The sequence below is a fragment of the Mustela erminea genome, chromosome 13 (assembly GCF_009829155.1).
Source record: "Mustela erminea isolate mMusErm1 chromosome 13, mMusErm1.Pri, whole genome shotgun sequence".
NCBI lineage: Eukaryota > Metazoa > Chordata > Mammalia > Carnivora > Mustelidae > Mustela > Mustela erminea.
The window spans coordinates 15,586,146-15,604,252 of record NC_045626.1 but is presented as its reverse complement, the minus strand read 5'-3'; the positions used below and the strand labels follow the sequence as shown (position 1 = coordinate 15,604,252).

The 18,107-nt window shown below is 39.3% G+C and overlaps 1 long non-coding RNA gene and 1 other non-coding gene across 2 annotated transcripts in view; one reads left to right on the top strand and one right to left on the bottom strand.

The window, feature by feature from the left end:
- Positions 1 to 5,121, top strand: part of LOC116572241 — a 39,718-nt gene extending 34,597 nt beyond the window's left edge. The window contains exon 4 of the long non-coding RNA XR_004278174.1: positions 5,110 to 5,121. This is a non-coding gene — a long non-coding RNA (uncharacterized LOC116572241). The remainder of the gene's footprint in view (positions 1 to 5,109) is intronic.
- Positions 5,122 to 16,884: 11,763 nt separating this feature from the next.
- Positions 16,885 to 17,042, bottom strand: LOC116572577. Its single transcript, XR_004278424.1, has one exon. It is a non-coding gene; the product is annotated as a U1 spliceosomal RNA (small nuclear RNA).
- Between the last annotated feature and the right edge of the window lie 1,065 nt (positions 17,043 to 18,107).

Genomic DNA, 18,107 nt, shown 5'->3' with positions numbered 1-18,107 from the left:
TCTAAGTAAGTTTCTCGGGGTGGGGGTGGGGGGGCAGGCAGGGTCAGTTTAAGTTTTACTGCACAAACAACAAAATGGCTTTTTAATCAAGATGGAGTCACTCTGGCTAAATAGGCCCTTACAATTCATTGCATACTTTTTTTTTTTTTCATCCCCTCGGGTCTCTGGATTTATTCACTGTCCCTGACACATATTAGGTGACTGGTAGATGAGGCCCTGGCAAGGTATAAGGAGCAGAGGTCAATGGGCCACCGTATCTCTCCCAGAGGGCTCTCTGCTGTCACCCTCGTGTGGGCTCTCAGCCCCTCATGTCAGAACTATGACAATAAAACCATTCAATTTGATATTCCCTCTCTCCTGTTTTCTCTTTTTCTGCTGTTTTAGGGATTGACTGCATAATTCAGCAGGCTATCAAAGATCAGCATTAGTTTGTACAGGATTGATGCGAACCATCATTCCTTTCCTAGCCCGACAGAATGCTCTGTGTGAGTCAACTTGCATGTTCACAGGAACGCAAACACGCACTTGCTTAACTGTTTAAATACATATTTATACTTGAAACATTTATTTATACCAGATTTATATTCCATTTGTATTCATATACATGAGAGTATTATTGAAACACAAAGTAAATTTGCTCCAAGCGATTTAACAGCAAACATAAATTCTCATTTGCATGTTGATGTCCTAGCTTTCTTTCAGCCCTCCAAGATCGACTGGTAGTTTCTAAACCCATAGCCCTACATATGAAAGAATTAATTTTTAAATGAATGAATGAATATGACACTCCATCTGGAAACCTTTCTCAATTTGTCTCTGAGTCTGAGTAGTTTTCCACTACCATTTCTAAGTCCAAATATCAATTCAGTCTTCCTCTGGGGCTAATTTACAAGGGGAAAAATGAGGAACAGCAGGGTTATTACAAGCAGCAGAGGCAATTTACTTACTTAACTATTGCTAAGGGCAGGAAGAAAAGCCAAGCCAAAACAGTCTGTGCTTTTGCATAGCAATATGGCAATCAGAATGTCAGCCTGGCACCCCAATTTAAAAAGTGGGGAAGAAATAAAACAGGGTAAAAAGACAAACAAAGGAAAAGCTGAAACTGAGTAACATCTTCAAGGCAAGTATCTGGATAAAATAGCTCTTGACTTAGCAATATCCTATTCAGCTGATGATTTTTCCTTAAAAAAAAAAAATTTTTTTTTTTTTTTTGCTACTGTGATAAAATAATGCAACAATGAATTTCTGCCCTCTGTTTAATATCTAGCTTCTTGGTAATATGGATTGTCTTAAGCAAGGAAAAATGTTAATAAAAATAATTTCTTTTACGCCATCTCTTTTTCTCCTTAAGGACGTTGATTCCATTAATCTGATACCTACGAATGGTATAATTGTGAATGCAGAGCTCTAATACACTGATGTAAGACTTTTGCATATTTGGCAATTAGCAGGTATTTATTATTTCCATATCACAGGGAATGAATGATGCAACTACTTTGCGAGTAGTTACAATACATTTTTAATAATACTTAATAATTATCTTTTAATAATAATTCTGGGCAAAGAAATTTTGTAGTCATTGTCAATACAACAGCTACAGATTGTTTATTATTATTTGAGTTCATGGAGTCCTTGACCAAGATGGAGCATCTCACAGTTTATGTCTTGCACCAAGTGATAGTGTAAGTTTCTTTTCTCTTTTTTAAAATTTTTTTGAGAGAGGGAGAGAGAGAGAGAAAGAGAGATAGAGTGCATATGCAAGTCGGGGGTAGGGATAGAAGGAGATGGAGAGAAAGAATCTTAAGCAGGTTCCATGCCCAATGCGAGCCTGACACTGGGCTTGAACCCACAAGTCAAGAGTTGGATGCTTGGGGCGCCTGGGTGGCTCAATGGGTTAAAGCCTCTGCCTTTGGCTCAGATCATGATCTTAGAGTCCTGGGATCGAGCCCCGCATCAGGCTCTCTTCTCAGCAGGGAGCCTGCTCCCCACCCCCGCTCTGCCTGTCTCTCTGCCTACTTGTGATCTCTCTCTGTCAAATAAATAAATAAAAATCTTAAAAAAAAAAAAAAAGCATATGATAAAGTGTTCTTCAAATAAACCCACTGCATTGATTCCTTTTCTCAGGGCCACCCTAAGGTCTTGGGGTGTGTGTGTTGGGGTGCTGGGCAAAAGTTGAGGGAGGGGGTCCTGGGTCCCTACTGATCATTGATGAGACACCCCATTTTCCTGCTTGTTGAGTGCCTGTGGGCTTTGTGGCACTACCTGTCTTGGAACACATCTTTGGCATTTCTAGGAACCTACTGTCCGGCGTTGTTTCTCAGTAGGTGTCCCACATACCCACCCCATGGAGATGTGACCACCCATGGGGACTGTGGCTGGACACAGAGCACTGACCTGACATGCTACTGTCCAGACCCACAGGCTCCCATCCCCGGAACCTCAGACTAGGATTCCCTTGCTGCCCTGGGAGCATCTCTTCTCTCTGTGCCTCAGGTGCCCTCTCTCTCCTCTCCAAAAGGCTGAGACTTTAAAAAAATAATTTTTCAAAGGATTTAGACTTAAAAAAAAAAAGTGCATTCCAAAAGCCTGGACACAAGAAATTAAAAAAGCCAAGCTACCTTGAAATGAGTGGAGATGTGAGGGAAAAATGATTCATTCATTAATATTAAACAAATTACTACTGCAATATTAATATTTCATTGACTCCACATGTCAACAAATTATCCTGCCAGAAGGTTTTCTATCTGTAGGTAAAAAGTGAAGAGTGAGTTTTGTGATTTTTTTTTTTTTTAACACTTCCAGGGTCTCTTTTCGGGTTTCAGTTTTTTCTTTTTCTTAACATTGTCAGCCCTCTGACTCTGAGCTGATGTTAGAACAAGAGAAAAAAAAAAAAAAAGCATCTTTCAGTATGTTAAACAGATGCTTTTAAAAAAAAATTAAAATCAGTTAATTAACATGTAGCCATTATTAATTCCAGAGGTAGAATTCGGTGATTCAACAGTTGCGTATCACACCCAGTACTCATGATATCACACCCATCACCCAGTAGCTCCATTCCTTCTACTACCCCCAGCAACTCTCAGTTTGTTTCCTAGAGTTAACAGTCTCTTATGGTTTGTCTTCCTCTCTGATTTCATCTTATTTCTCCTTCCATCCCTCTCTGTTCATCTGAACAGATGCTTCTGTTCAAATTAGGAATAGAGGGAAAGCAAGCATGAATAAATAAATACCCTTGTGATATAGATACCATAGTTTACCCCATAACAGCTGTAAAAATCCCTGAACCATAGACACAAGAGAAGAGAAGATAAAATGTTAACGATGGTCATAAGGCTGAAGGAGTGGAGGAACTGTCATAACATCCCACAGGGGACAGGTGGGTACGGGGGAGGTTTACGATTCTAGGTTGTACTTGAATGCTTGGTCCCTAGAGCCCAGGGCAGTGTTCTCCCTTAAGAAATGACCTCCAAGTAAACAGAGTCACTGATCCTACATCATAGAAGGGATACGGGGGTCCTTACTGCATATAAGGTTAATTGTCAATCAGTGTTTTCCCTTGGTGCTCTTTGTCGCCTCCTTGGCTGGCTGTCTGGGCCGCCTCTCTGCCTGTCCATTTGCTTCTGTTTCCACGGCTGCTTTCCAGCTGATGAACTTTTCTCATCCTGAATCCCCCATTTTCCTCGCTTTCTTCTCTCTTATTTCATTTCACGATCTAATTCATTTTATAGCATCCGGTCTTGTCCCTTTGAATCTATGTTCCATGCAATGACTGCAATAATATTTCTAAATTTTGAAATTCAAAGTACAATTTGCTCACAATATTTGTACCACTCCCTTGTGCCTCCAGGATGAAGCCAAAGCTCTTTTATGTCCTATTCAAAGCCCTTCACGGTCTGGCCCCTCTCTAGAGCCTCTCCTCTCTCTTCCAGGCCTACGACTGAGTCACCACAAACTCTTTTAAATTCTCCCCACACACTGTGCATTTCCACATGTTCTTACCTCTTCCTAGAATGCACGCCTCCTTCCAGTCTGCCTGGAAATCCCTATTGATCATCCAAACCCTGTTCAGGTATTATCTTTTATATGAAGTGCTCCCTGTCTTCCAGACTGTGTTCGTAGCCTTTTCCACTGTCCTACTTATATATTTTATACACTTTCCCTTTTGTGCATTACACAGAACAGTTTTATTTGCTCATAAATCTGTCTTCCTGGTAACGACTCTAAGAGCAGAGACTATGTCCTTCTCAGCATCGTGCTGGACAGATGATAGACACTGGACCAAACTTTAGTACCTACTCTGGGCTGAACTGAACCACAAGCAGAAAGTCATGGATATTGGCCAAGACTCCTTTCTCCCTTGTGACCTCAAGACCTGATATATGATAGCAATCAGACCTGTGAAGTATGAATTGGCATTCATTTCTAATTCCAGCACCCCTCTTCCTGACTTAAAAATGTACACTGGCTGAGGACAGGGATAGACAACCTCTGCCCAGAATTCCTTGGATGTTGGGGATTAGAGCTGTTCTTCCTCTTGTCTTACTTGCTGTGAATGCCTCCCATGGACACCAATGCTTCACAGAAAGGGACACCACTGTCTTTAGCCCCAGCTGTTTTCAAAAGTTGCTTTCATGTAGATTTGAGCCTGATCTGTCTTGTACATATGGCTGTACTTCTCTGTATGAGTCTCATGACCACTTTTGGGCAGAGCATTGCTCTGTGTGGGCTTTGCAAGGTGGTCCTGTGTTGTCTATTACTTACATAAAGTGGTGGGAAGATGTTGCAGCAGGCTGTTCACTATGAGTGTTGTACTCAAGGGGCTTCTTTCCCAGGGCTGTGTAACTAGAGTCCACAGACTAATTCTGCTCAAGGTAGAAGACTATCATGACATCCTATGGGGAGTATTCTTGCCAGCCTGTGTCCCATTCTTTTTTTTTTTTTTTTTTCCTCCTAAATTCTAGAAGTTCTGCTCATGCTGCACTTTGACTTGTCAAATCCCCCTACTTGTCCAGTTCATGTTTTTGGTAGCATCCAGGACTTCTGGACATATCCTTAGCCACCATTTTATTTTCTATTCATTTTTTAAGATTTTATTTATTAATTTGAGAGAGAGAGAGTACACAAACAGGGGGAGGGGCAGAGGCAGAGGGAGAAGCAGAAACAGACTCCTCACTGAGCACAGAGCTGGGCACGGGGCTTGAACCCAGGACCCTGAGATCAAGAACTGAGCAGAAGTCAGTTGCTTAACTGACTGAGCCACCCAGGCACCCCCATCATTTAATTTTCTAATTTCCCAAGGTCTTTAAAGAGTTTATTTGAGGGGCACCTGTGTGGCTCAGTGGGTTAAGCATCTGACTTCAACTCAGGTCATGATCCCAGGGTCCTAGGATTGAGCCCCGCATTAGGCTCCCTGCTCAGTGGGGAGCCTACTTTTGCCTCTCCTCTCTGCTTGTGCTCTCTGTTGCCATCTCTGTGTCTGTCTCTCTCAAATAGATAAATAAAAAATATATACGTACATATGTATATATATTTTAAAAGTTTATTTGATATACCCAAGAAAATGGTATAACTATTCAAGGTGTCAGCACTTACAGACAAGACATGTAACTTCAAAAAAGTCTCCCATGCCCTACCCAACTGCCCTACCCAGCTGAGTGTTTACTGATGGGAAAATTGAGTGGGATGAGCAGAAGTTGGGTAGCAATTTTTGTTTTCCTCACAGGAAGTGAACTTCTAATTAATTTAATGTTATATAAAATAAACCACTTTCCCCCAAGCATGTGTATGTCATGGCACTGATAGAAAATGACATTATTTGCATATAACAATGGTATAATCAGATGAAACTGCCCATGGATAGAAAGAACTGACCTGGCACTCTGGCCACTGTGGTCCTCAGACTTGTGGTGGCTGAATGTGGTTAATATCTCAGCATGCCTGTGACCACCCAGGTTGGAAGACTTTCCTTCAACAGCTATCCACTCCACACTGTGTTAGGGCAGTCATTATTGGGATCATTACCTTTGCTTATTTTGAAGTGGTAGGGGAGGAAGCTGCAATATTTAATACTCCCCAATATTCTGTTGGGATACAAAGATTCCTGAAAATGGCCTCATGTGCTTTATGGAAGCCAGTCTAGATCTATAACAAAAGCTTTCTTTACCATTCCCACTATTATCAATAGTTTTATAATTTGGGGTATGGGCATTTTAGAGAAATTTTTATTAGTTTTCTTAGAACCAGGGATAGCACATTATCTCATTTGTATATTTTCAAGAGAAAGGTTACAAAGTCTGTCTAACAGAGAGTAAGTATGATTAAACTTGAAAAGAGAAAAGTCTGTAGCAAGATCTTATTTTGGAGCAAGGTAGTCTCTGAAAGGCTATCATGTAATGGAGGGGACCAAATTTTCATGTATTGCTTTCAAAAGCTGAGCTGGAACCAGTAGTTTGAATTTTTATAGAGAGAAATATTTTAGGCTCAATATTTTTTAAAAAAGGATAAAAATAAATTAGGAAAGAGTAGGTTGTCTGCAAAAGAGTGGCCACTCCTTTATCTGAAATATTTATAAAGATGGCTGGAAGACAATTTGTGTTTTTGGAAAAGAGCTTGCCCAGGACATGTGTTTGGTTGAAATACATGGTATATAATTCCATAATTTCATCTATTGTCATCTTAGTTCGGTGTATTTGACATGTTATACTGGTTGCTGATTGACAGTGAGCTGTCTCATGTTCTATTTTCCAAAGTATATTTTTTAAAATATTTAGAGACTCTATTAGTGTTCCTAAAGTTCAAAAGTCTTAGTGTGAGAAGATTTACCGTAAGGGAAAAGACTAGTTTGTGGTGACCAGAAACTAGATTAAATACCCTGAGAAAGATGAGCCATAGCATATAAATTTTTTAAAATGAAGAAATACAAAGAGCTTTGTTAGTTATATATTGGCCAGAGAGAATAATGAGAGGAAACACATCTTTATTTAAAAATTGCATTTGTATGATTTTTTTCAGATGTCAGAAGTTATCTTCAGCCTGAGTTATTGAACATAACGCTTAAAGCTATTGATTGAATGCTCTGAAATAGCAACAAAAATCTCAATATTCAGGGAAATAGGTGAGCTGCATTGACTGATCAATAATTTTAAGTATGTGTCCAAGACAGTGTAGGCTCATTGATTAGGGACTTTGTCCCTCCTGTTTAGCTACGCCTAGCATAGGGTTTGAGAGAAAGGATTGTCCAAAAGTGTTTGTTAGATAGATGAACACATGTTGTGCCAGTGGGCCCAGAATAACCAAGAGGGTCCCCAGTAATTTCTAGAATTTCAGCAATTTCCACAATTTATGCAGCTTCTCTTTTTCAGCATAAATATTCTCTCCAAGTTCCGGCTCATGTTGTATCTTCTCCTTAATATCTTCCCTGACTGAATACTCGTTGACCTCATTCTTTGAACACTTGCAGTCCTTGTCCGGGGTCATGTTATTTAACTTTATCATATGATTATGTTGGCACATTTTGTTGTCTTTCGTTCATGCTTTTCTTGCACCTGGAACTAAATTATTGCTGCTCTGATGCTAATAATCACATCCCAATCTCCCCCATTCACTCTGCCCAGTTACCCTGGACAACGCTGTCAGTAAATGCTTACTAAGTGTGTTTATTAGATGCCATTCAGAACCTGGTGTATTTGGCAAAAGGGTAGATGGGAGAAAGCCCCATTAATTCACAATCACTGTAGAAAGATGTTTCATTACCAGGCTTGCCACCGAGATTTAATGGAGGGAAGAGAAAAGAGTGGGGAGATGAGAATGCAAATGATGGTGGGTCCTCCGAAGAAATCCATTTTAGCTTAGATCTGGTCCTGATAGATCTGGAATAAAAGGGAACCCATGTCATAATGTCCATGGAGTGACTTCATCCAAAATTAGGTAATTTAAATAATCCTCTTCCTGGGGTTCCTGACCTCTTGGTTTCAGCTCAGGTCATGTTCTTGTGAGTCCTGGGATCCAGCCCCAAGTCATGCTCTGTGGTTAGGGGGAGTCGGCTTGAAGATTCTCTCTCCCTTTTCCTTTGCCCCTCTTCCTACTGGCACTTGTGCTCTTTCTCTTTCTCTTGCAAATAAATAAATCTTACAAAAAAAATAAATAAATAAACCTCTTCCCTCCAATATCACTCCCAAGAGCCTGGGAGTTGACAATATTTAGAGTATCAACTAGTCATTGAGCTAAGGTGAGTTTGCTCCTCGGTAAGTTACAGATAGAGACTGAACCAGAGGGAGCTGTCACCCAAAGTATCTTTATTTGCAGCAAATAAGAAGATTGTGGGGAAAGAGTTCCAAAGCCAAGAACCACCCCCTCTAATCCGCTACCCCTTCCCTTGTCACCATGCAGGGGTGAGCAGGTTCTTTTATTTAGGGTTTAAGATCAATATTTGGAAAGGGGGGCTTGCTTTTTCATTGCATGTAAAGGTGGGCATAACACTGTGCAGGTGTGCCTATGCTTGCATTGTCTGTTATGTTAATGAAACTTGTGATGTTCCAAGGGTGGAGTCTTGATCATTATAATGAAGCAGAGGTACCTTGGATTTGGGGGCATGCTCCAAGAGCCAGTTATAAATTGGACTGGGCTCATCTCGGGTGGGGTCCACAGGACATTTCTTGTTCTCTGTCTGGAACCCAATCAGTTAACCTTGAGTCTTTCGCAGAGACTGTTAGTGTTTTTGCTAGTGGGGTCTGAAAAGAAACAACAGATGGTTAGGGAGAAACAGTTCTCTGAAAAACCAAGCTTTAAATTTTCTGCTAGTTTTAACCTCATTCAGGCTATGAGGCACGGATTCAGTCCTGCCAAGAATGTGAGTTAGGTCAATCTTGACTTTTGAAACAGCACTGGGAATTTTACCAGTGATTTATTGTTTCTGCTATGGTTAGGCTATTTCCTAGATGGTTAGTTTTTGAATTCCCTTTTTCCCTTAAAATCTTTACTGAGGTTTTGCATTGTTTGTAATTCTAACACCTCAGTAGCAAGTTCTGCAGCAGGGGTACTAGGGCCAGTAAGCCTGTAGGGCCCAGATCATGAAAATAGCTGGGGGCCAAAAAAGACTTGTGTCCCGAAAGCTGTCTCATCTTCCTTTTCCTGGGGGCTCCCTAAACTTTCCGCTTACCAAGTCTCCTACCCAAGATGATTGGGCATCTTGAATTGTCTGCCAGTTCATGGTCACAGTCATCCAAGTGGGAGTGAAGCCTCCTCAGAAGCCCCTGTGGGTGTTTTGACTGATGAAAACAGCCACAGGCAAGAGACTACCTAAGGGAAGATGATACTCCAGGCTTACTTTGCTTTTCTTAGGTCTGTGTGAGCTTCTCTTCCAGAGGCTGTTTTTATCCCAATAGTAAACTGGGACCACTTTTCCAGAGAAAATAAACTTTACTAATTTAATATACTTTCTTTCTAGGGAATTTTCTATGATGGTGTCTGTATCATAATTCTTGCTCTACTGTTTTAAGAATATATAAAAAATAGCTTTTAGTGACATTTTTAAGTGATGATAAATCAGGGGTATAAAACAGAACGCACAGTATGATTCCAAACTGAACCTTCCTCCCTCCCTCCCCATACATATATTGTACATACATTGATTTATTCTTATGCATTTTTATGTAGACAAAACCAGAAAGGACATGCAGCAAACTTCAGCAGTGATTATCTTTTGATGTCATCATATGTTTCCCCCTCCCCCTGCCATATTCTGCACACTTTTCATGTTTTCAATCAGAAGAATAACAGTTTTCTTTTCTTTTCTTTTTTTTGAGGATTTTATTTTTTTATTTGAGAGAGAGACATAGTAAGAGAGGGCACAAGTGGGGGGAAGGAGAGGCAAAGGGAGAAGCAGAGTCCCCACTGACCGGGGAGCTCAACGCTGGTCTTGATCCCAGGACCCTGGGGATTATGGCCTGAGCCAAAAGCAGACACTTCTCTGACTGAGCCACCCAGTCATCCTGAAAAACAACACTTTTCATAAGTGACTTTGTCAGCAGGGAAATAGGATCGGGGATAAACCCAAACTGCAATTCCTCTTACTTTTCAGATGTGGAATCTAGAGGCAGAGCCAGGATCATCACTAGAAGGCCGGAGGGAACAGGGGTAGCTACCTGGGGGTCTCCAAAGCTCTGTTGTAATTATCTCAGACCTATTCTTTGGGTTCAATAAATAAAGTAGCAACTGAGGGACAAAAGACATGAACTGTTTAGGAGTAAGCGTGACTTGGCTAGGAAGCACAGAAGCTGGGGTTGTGGCGGAGGGGGGTAGGAAGCCCTTGCTCTGGGAGCACTAGTTTTTTCATCTTCCAGGAACTTCATCACTTGGTGGAGGTAGTGGACGCTTGAATGCCTTGAAGACATTTTCGGACCTGCCATTTAGCTCGAAGGATTCCAAAGAGTGAGAGAAACTGAGCTAGAAGTCAAAACTCTTGGAACAGGGAGTGGGAGGGGCTGGAGAGCACCGATGTCCAGAAGCCACTGACACAAGCAGGTGCCCTCCACAGAGGCAGAGAAAGTATCAGTGATGACAAGGTCTCTGTAGACTGTGGTGGTGTTGGCCTCACTTTCACTTCCTTTCAGGACTCCCTTGTGTGCTAGTTCTCCCAAGAGTCATTCGCTTTTCACAGAACATTTCTAGTGTGTGTGATCCAGCCTTAGCCAGCCCTCAGCTGGATGCTGTTGCTTCTGTGGAAATCCTGCTCACTGGTTTTTAATTCCCTCTAAGTTCTCTTCCACCTGACAAGGCTTTATCACTTGTAGGTGATTTTGGGGTCCATCCACTCTAATCTTATCTTCTTCCTCCCTCACCTGTATCTGCTATCAAAGCTGTAAAGGCTAACCTCTTGCTTTTCTAGTTGTTTTTTTCTTTTCTTTTCTTTTTCTTTTTTTTTTTTTTTTTTACAGTTATGAGTGTCCTTTGCTGTAGCTCTTGTCAATGAGACACATGGGGAAGTCTATGGTATCTGGAAACCACAGGGAAAGGACTCAATATGAAGATATTGATCATAAAAGGCTTGACTACTGAACCAATGCAGACAACTACCTACTTCTGACTTCTTCATAAAAAAAGAAATAAACTTTTGTAGGTTTTTTTTTTTTTAAGATTTTGTTTATTTATTTGATAGAGAACACAAGTAGGCAGAGAGGCAGGCAGAGAGAGAGGGGAAAACAGGCTCCCTGCTGAGTAGAGAGCCCGATGCGGGACTTGATCCCAGGACCCTGAGATCATGACCTGAGCCAAAGGCAGAGGCTTAACCCACTGAGCCACCCAGGTGTCTCCCCTCCCCCCCACTTTTTAAAAAGATTTTATACCTTTTTTGGTTTAAACCACTGACTATATTGAGGTTTTCTTTTACGTGCACGCAAACACAGCGGCAACTGACAGAGTTTTACTTTTCAGAACCCAACATCTTTTGTGCTGTGGAAACTACCAAGTCCTGCCCATCTTCACTGAGAGCGTCTAGTGCTTTTCAGCTTGTGTGAAAACATGGCTTTTTTTCTGTGCCTGAAGGGTCTTCCCATCTGACCAGACTCTACTCATCCTTCACATCTTACTTTAATGCAGATCCTGGCCAGAAACACCTTTTTATTTCTTACACTGAACTCCCCAATGGCTGTCTCGAGCGCTTCTCCTGTTCCTGTCCTTTTTCCATTCTGCAACGAAGTGCAGACATTCATATATTTCTCTTACCCGTATTCACTACCCTGGTAAGACTGAAGCTGTTTTAAAGCTGATTTCCATACTATATCTTTTAGTAGATAGGCTTGCTAAAAGAAAGTACTATTTGTCTTGTTTCAATTCAACAAATACTTATCATCTTGTTTCCTTTTCCATAGCTTAATATCAGTTAAAGTTTATGCTGGCATCTTAAAGGTTTTTAGGAAAGGCAACACTAGCTTACTTCAGTGAAAGTCTTGGGGGGTGGCACGCCCTGGAGAAAGAAAGACCAGCTGCTTATTGGCTTACTCAAAATGTCACTGTCTAGCAGCAGTAGTTAGAAAAAACATACATTAGTATCTGGAGACTAAACCAAGCTTTCGAAGAAATGTTTTGTAGATGAGATCATATTAATCAATGCCCCAGGGCTATTTGAAGTTTAGAGCAGAAAGCACGGAGTGGACTACCTACCAGGATTGTAGGATTCTAGGCACACTTCTCTGTTTGGGGCAAGGGCCCTTCACTTAGGCCCATACCTCCTCTGCTTTCATGGAAGATTCTGGTTTAACACAGGGACTAGGAGCTGGTGGTTTTGATATTTTTCTGAGATTGGATTTCAGGGGATTTGAGAGATCTGATTTTGAGCTGTTCAGTTATGTTTAGCTTTTGTTGTCGTTTTCGAAGGGAAAAGCGTCTTATTTATTATGGAGCTATAGTGGGTTCTGAGAATGGCCTAGATGTACTGATTTACTTTTTTCTTTATTAATTTCATTTATTATAGTAAAAACACTTAACATGAGATCTATCTTCTTTAAAAAATTTTTAACAAAATTTTAAGGCAACAATACTGTATTACCAACTACATACAGGTAGGTACAGGTTTGTACAAAGCATCTCTCAAATTTATTCATTTTGCTTAACTGAAACTTTATGCTCCTTTATTAGCAACTCTGCCTTCCCTCCATTCCCAGCCTCTGCCAACCACTATTCCACTCTTTGGTGCTATGAATTTGACTACTTTGGATACCACATATAAGTGGGGTCATGCACTATTTGTCTTTCTGTGACAGGCTTATTTTATTTAGCATGTAGTTTAGTTTGAAATTACAATATTTTATGGGAAATTGAAATTTTTGTGTTTGCTGAAAGTAGAATTTAAGGGCCTCTCACTACAATGGTGTTTTGCTTTGCTTTATTTGGGTGTGGGTTTTTGTTTGTTTGTTTTAAATTTCTTTCTTTTTTTTTAAACCTCATGCTCTTTTTTGATAAATTATGGAATGAATAGAACCTCTCCCTTATTAAGTTCCTAATTCGCGACAGGCACTGTGAAAGGTGTTGTATAAGCATCATTTCACTGAATTTTCACAGGGACGACATGACTATATACCATTATCCTCAATTATACATGAAGAAATTGAGATTGGATAACCCACCATGTAACGAGGCTAGTGAATGGGAAAGTCAGCATCTGCAAACAGATCTTTTTTTCTCTCTCCTTTTCAAAACTCACAATCTTTTTTTTCTCTAAGAATAAGGTAGTAAGCACGCATTTGGTTACTAGGGTGAGAAATTTGCACATATTTTCTTTCAAATGCAGGTTTTCATAATAACTCTTTTTATTTAACATTTTACTCCAAGCAGCATTTTACTTAGTATCTAAATTTAGACTAAGTACTTGATTGTACAAGGGATTTATACAATCCCTTTATTTGAAAAGTGTTAATTTGATTCTTTTCTTCTGGGCACTACATAGATAATTTCAAGGACAAGCCTTCAATATCATTAGAATTCAATTAAACTGATTTCTCCTTAATTCAAGTTATTTTTATTGAGCCATTATAATTAATATTGGGATAAAGAAAGTGTGCTTAAAGAGAAGCAGGGAGAGATGGCCAATAAGCTGACTGATATCAGTATGAGGGGAGAGGCTCTGCTGAGTACTGCTGAGTTCAGGTAAGTGTTCACTAAGGTTTGAATATATATATTTTTTTATTTGAGAGAGAGAGAGAGAGAGAGAAAGCATGAGCAGTGGTGAGGGGCAAAAGGAGAGGGAGAAGCAGACTCCCTGCTGAGTGGAGAATCTGATGTGGGGCTCAAACCCAGGACCCAGACATCATGAAGGCAGATGCCTAACCAAATGACCTACCCAGGCACAAAGTTTGAATATTAAGGCTGAGCTGATTGAAAAACCAGCTAATAAATTTTATAGTGGGATTTCCCGTGCAGCTTAGGGGCAGAAAGCTCCCTGATACACACTATTGTTATTTCTCTGTGGTTTTTAAATACTTTATTTTAACCTCTTTCACCCAAACTAGTGGAATTTTCAAGTTGTTATTGTTGTTTTTAAGTAAAAGCTTCCCCAAAGAAGATACACAGATGGCAAATAAGCACATGAAATGATGTTTCACATCATATACCATCAGGGGAACACAAATGAGAACCATGAGATGCCACCACACACCTATGAGAATGGCCAAATCTGAAACATGGACAGCACTAAATCCTGGAGAGAATGGAAAGCAACAGGAACTCTCATTCATTTCTGGTGCAGGTACAAAATGGTACTGTCATTTTGGAAACCAGTTTGACTATATCTTACAAAACTAAATGTCCTCTTATCCTATGACCCCTGCAATTGCTCCCCTTTGTATTTACCCAAAGAGTTGAAAATACACACAAAAATACACACATGGATGTTTACAGCAGCTTTATCTATCATCATAGACAAAACTTGGAAGCAACTAAGATGTCTTCCAGTAGGTGAATGGATAAATACACTAGGTACATCCAGACAGTGAAATATCATTCAGTGCTGAAAAGAAATGAGCTAACAAGTCACGAAAAGACATGGAGGAAATGGACATGTATATACTAAGTGAAAGAAGCCAATCTGAAAAGGCTGTAAACATTTATGATTCCAACTACGTGACCTTCTGGGAAAGGCAAAACTATGGAGACAGTAAAACAACAACAACAACAAAAAAAACAGTGCTTGCCAGAGGTGTGAGGGGAGGGGGAGGTGGATAGGAGCACAGAGGGTATTTAGGGCAGTGATGCGTGTGATACCAAAACGGTGGACACATGCCACTATAAATTTGTCTGCATCGATGGGATCATGTACTTGAGTAAAATACACCACACGAAACGTGAACTATGGACTTTGAATGATTATGATTTGTCAGTGTAGGTTTATCAGCTGTAACAGATGGACCACTCTGATGGGGGATGATGATAATGGGCAGATTATTTATGCGTGGTGGTAAGTGGTATGCGGAAAAGCTTCAGACCCTCCTCTCAGTTTTGCTGTGAACCTAACACTGCTCTAAAAAATAAAGTCCATTAAAAGATAAAAGTTACTGGTATAATACATCACGGAATGTGATATTCTAAAAAATTAAACAAATATAGTACTCAAACACATGAAACCTGACTAATACAGAAGAACTTTAATTCACCACCTAATTATTTTGAAAATGCTTTAAATTAACCTGTGCGGGAATTAACAAATGTAAAAGTGGTTTCATTGATTATTTTACCAGTACCATAGACACTAAAAATTGTTATTTTCAACTTTGACCTAATTTTACCCGTGTAAGCGTGGCATATGAATAAGTCATGATAGAAAGAAGTACAGTTGTGTCATCTCTGTATTGGTATCAGGTGCTGGTTTTTTTTTTTTTTTTTTTTTCAATTCTCTAATTAGATGTATAAACACAACCTATTTGAGTCAGTTGGGAAGTGTTAACGTAGAAAAATCACCACGTGGCTTCATGGATTATGTATGTTTAATATCTGTAATTTAGGATGATAATGAATACAGACGAGATTGTTGCTTTGGCCTGGAGATATTCATCTGATAGGAATCGCCATTGGAGCTGCAACAGCATAAAATTAAAGTCTCAGACTTAAGTCTTGACAGATAGAAGCATAATCATTGAGAGTTTAGAATACAGATTATCTGGTTTGCTTTTCAAACATTTGTCAACTATTATGGGAAAAGGTATTCTTTGAATAGTAAAGTTGTGCAAAAGTGTTTTTTATTATTTTATATAATGCAGGCAGTATGTTCATGGGATTTTAAGAGATAGTAACCTGAAAAACTAGGTAAACAACTGTATATAGATAGGGAAAAAATCTAGCCGTTGGCTACCTAGTCTTTCAAAGTCCTGAAATACCAAGTATTTATAGGTAAGCCACAAGTTTCTAAGTAAAATGGTTATTACACACACACACAAATAAATATTTTATATGTATGCATATCATATATGTATTTCTTATCAGCTGATGTTTTGAACCCCCAACATATCTATGAAGATCTATGTCTATCTTCAGTATGTATATATAAAATGTATTCACATATTATATGTATATAAATTATCTACATGTTCTACTATACTAATATGTTTTTTAAAAACATATGCAAATATAGATATTTAAAAAGTATAAGATAAAAATAAACCCCTAATATTTAACTTCTTTTTCTTCTTTTTTCTTCTTTTTTGATATAACATCATTTTCTTGCCACTAAAATTTTATTAATGGTTCTACTGGCTTACTTTTTAAAATGTTTTGTTCATAGTGTTACTCTCATACCATCATGGGCTATTAGCTGAAGACAGAATACAGACTCAGTGTGAGGCTTATCATTATATATAATAGATGCAAATTCAGACTTTCAGTAGTATTCTTGATAATTTCAGTTTGGGGATCTTATCTGATCTCATTAGATGATTATTATTTTTATTCTCAAATGGAAGTAATACCTTGTTTTAGTTGTAAGAAAAGGGTAAGTTCTGGCATTTTTTTGTTGTTCTCACATACTTTAATGATAAATATTATAGGTCACCTATGGCTTCCTGTAGGCATGTTTTAAAGGTACGTTCTCATATTGTGAGGGTTATTTGAGTTCAAAGAGTTGAAATAATGTATTCTATAAGAACTCTTAACCGGAAGCCTCCCTTGTCATATTCTGATGAGTAGTGATCTTCAGTGCCCATTTCTGGTGTAACTGTCACTATGCCCTTGGATATTGTTGTCCTTGATGTTTGCTGTAAGGACAGGTCAATCCATGTAGTAAATGTCAGTAAATATGTTACATTCTTTTTTTTTTTTTTAAGGGAAGGATTTTTTAATAAAGTTGGAATACTGTAGTTCCCTCCTAGATGCACTCATAATAGACATCAGAGTTTTATATGCTTTCTCAAACCGCAAAAGACAAGAGTCACAATAATGCATTCAAGTTTCCCCCATTTGGGGAAATTGCAGGGATCAGCACATCTGGAGTGCAATGGATAAGCCTTCCCCTGGGAAGATCACCTTTGTGATCAAGTAAATGTTACATTCTTTCTTAATTTTAGATGAACACACTAATAAAGTACTGGTTTTCCCTGAACCCCAGTGGGTCATCGTGGCAAATCCTGGTGGGAACATGCCTGCTGCCACTTTGGAGACCCCTGGTAAATATACAATGGTAAGTGAGTTAGCTGTCCAGAAAAAGACAGCTATTTGGGCTGCCTCTGTGCAAACACCATCTTTAATCCATAAATTTTTCTTTTCTAAATAGAGACAAACACTTAAACATTTGTGATGTAGACAGTCCCATCTAGAGTAAGCCTAGTCCACTGAACACATAGAATGAGCAGTGCTTGCATGAATAGCTCCATAACGAGACAGAGGAGAGCAAGAACAGAGGGTAATGATGGCTCAGTTGGATTCCTAGTTGTATACTCTGTGCATTTCCATCGTCTACAGTTCTACTACCCTAGTTCAATTCTCCCTTCTATTTGGATTTCCTAAATATTTAGCTCCAGCTCTGTCCTTCCTGGATTCCAAAGGCACATGAAATCTTGAAGTTTAAAGGTACCTGGACTATAAATCATCCAACATCTATTCAAGGCATAAATCCTCTCAACAAATGTCTTAGAGATGGAAACCCAGTTTCTGGGTTTTCACTTGTAACATGGGCTGCCTATTCCCACCAAAAGCCAGGTATAATTTTTTCCTCTCATGATGGCCCCAAATCTTTTTAAGGTCAAATATTCACAGGTTTTCAGTTGTAATAAACATGACAAAGAATTGTCAGTACGCTGCTGAATTCCTTCGAGCATCCTGTGATCTACTTTGCCAGTTTTTCCTAAAATTTGAAATATATGTGAAATAAGTGTGAAACAATCATCAAAAATACTCCATGTGTTTTGGTACAGTGCAAAGTGATTCTGTTAGGCCCTTTGATTTGGCCCTTCTACCACTAATAATGTAGCCTAGAAGTACAATCACTTTTTACAGCAGGTAGAATATGATGATTGTACATAATGCATTCGTCTAGCCAACAGGTCTGCCATCCCTATTTTAAGAACTTTCCTAAGAATTTCTGCTAAGAGGCATCACTCATTTATTTGAACATCTGACCTTTGGAAAGA